This window comes from Puntigrus tetrazona, chromosome 7 (genome assembly GCF_018831695.1).
Source record: "Puntigrus tetrazona isolate hp1 chromosome 7, ASM1883169v1, whole genome shotgun sequence".
NCBI lineage: Eukaryota > Metazoa > Chordata > Actinopteri > Cypriniformes > Cyprinidae > Puntigrus > Puntigrus tetrazona.
The window spans coordinates 6,688,251-6,690,453 of NC_056705.1; the positions used below are offsets into that span (position 1 = coordinate 6,688,251).

At 36.0% G+C, this 2,203-nt stretch overlaps 1 long non-coding RNA gene across 1 annotated transcript; it reads right to left on the minus strand.

Annotated features, from left to right (window-relative positions):
- Positions 1–860: 860 nt before the first annotated feature.
- Positions 861–1,511, minus strand: LOC122349054. The gene is made up of 3 exons (XR_006251408.1): positions 1,370–1,511; positions 1,155–1,289; positions 861–977 (listed from the first exon to the last, which is right to left on the minus strand). It is a non-coding gene; the product is annotated as an uncharacterized LOC122349054 (long non-coding RNA).
- Positions 1,512–2,203: the final 692 nt, after the last annotated feature.

Consider the following 2,203-nt stretch of genomic DNA (forward strand, 5'->3'; position numbering starts at 1 on the left):
CAGGTAATATATAAAAATCCTTAAGTCATCACTGAGTAAAATAATTTAAAAAATTTATTTATTTTAATATATTTGTTATGTCATCAGAAAGCACACCTGCAACCACAAACAAAAACCTCCATATTTATTAAATAGAACAGATTATACATTTTTATTACACTTATTTGATTATTCTCCCTAAAACCCCCTTAAGTTATATTTTAGTTAATTTTCTTTCTTTCATAACATTTCATTATTGCATGACAAATTTCTTCATTAAAATGAAATATTTTAGATTTACATTTAATTATTTAGATTTCATCCAAAGTGACTCAAAGTAGAATCAATCAGACCAACGAGAGAACAACAATACATGAGCTGTGACCAGTCTCCGTCTTAGTCACAGTGCACTTAATTTATTAAATAATTAGACCAAAACACCAAGAGTAGAGTAGGTGCTAGTATTAATTGGTCAGGTGATGGTAAAAAGTCTTTAGATGTTTTTTGACTCGTTCTATCAGCTGGGAACAGTCCAGGAGAAGGTCTGTGAGTGATTTTGTGTCTCTTTGGGATGAAATCATGAGACGTCATTCACTTGAAGAACATAAGCTTCTGGAGAGATCTGAACAAGAGAGTTTAGGGATATTGGTGCAGGGCCAGCGCTTGTCTTGTAAGAAAGTACCTTGAAACTCATGAATCAAGAGATACATGATACAGAACTACATCTGACAGCAGAAGCATCTTACTCTATTCACACCATTAAAAAGTAACTTTGTTATGATGGGACAACATTTCAAGACACATCAAGCTCTAAAAAGATTGAGGAAATTAACTCAATCTGTGCTTCAGTCTGAACTCACCAGTGACCCATATTAACTGTGTGTTGCTGAAGGTTGTGTGATAGACTGGATCTCCTCTCTCTGCTCTGCACACATAAACTCCTGTGTGATTTACAGCAGAACTGATAGAGTAGAGTCCTCCAGATCCTCTGCTGCTGTCTGAGAGAGACTGACAGTGATATCTGTTGTCTGTATGAAGTGAAAATGTGCAGTTACCTCAGTCATTTTACATACATCTTATAAATGGCTTTTGTTGGTATCATCAGCGTATTCAGATTGAGTTAACATTATTAATGTTTATTCAGATGTTGCTACATGAAGCACATTATATCTTACCTGATGAGAGAGTTAGAGAAAACCAGCTGAATGTCCAGCCTGTAGAGGAGTCTTTAACCTCACAGATCAGAGTCACTGGATCTCCTTCAGTCAACCACGTCTGTGGAGAAACACTTAACACTGCCAGGGCTTTATCTGAAACTGAGAAATCTCTCATTAATAACATTTTAAACGTGTGTGTGTGTGTGTGTGTGAGAAAAGATGATCAAACTCACCTGATACTGTCAGAGTAACTTCTTCACTGATGTGTGATGTTCGTGATCCTCCTCTCTCTGATCCAGAACAGGAGTATTTACCTGCGTCAGACTCAGTAACAGAACTGAATGTGTGTTCCTGTTTATCACTGAAAACAGTGCCTGAATCATCTTTATACCAGCTGTACCGCCATCTAGTGACTCCTTCAGCATATACGTCACATCTGAGAGTAACTCTCTCTCCTCTGAATACATGTTGATCAGGTTTGATGGTCACTTTGGCTTTTGGCCTTTCTGTACAATGACAACAATAACAAAGAGTAAAAACAGCACATCATTTTCGATCAATACAGTTACTTGACTGTAAAACACACAATAAATCAGATGACACTGAAGTGTTGTTGTCTACAGCTGTTACAGTTATTTATAAAAGATCTGTTGGTCACACTTTATATTAGATGGCTTTAATTACTTTATTTACATCAGAATAGAAGTATAATTTACTTGTTCATATTGTAATACAAAACACTTTTGCTGCTATTGAGGTGTTGGGGAAATTTGATTTAACTTATTTTAAGGTAATCGTAAAAGCCTTATTAGCACATGGTAGAAAGACTTTTTTTTAGAAGACATGTTTTTGAGTTGCTGTGTACAGACAGAATATTATAGGGGCCTAGAATACGATGTACAAGCAATAAGAGACCTTGTCTGTCAAGCCTAAGACTGAAGATAACAACCAGGAGACTTAGAGGCAACTGTATATGACCTTTAGGGTCATCTACAGACGTGGACAAAATTGTTGGTACCCTTTGGTCAATGAAAGAAAAACTCACAATGGGTCACAGAAATAACTTT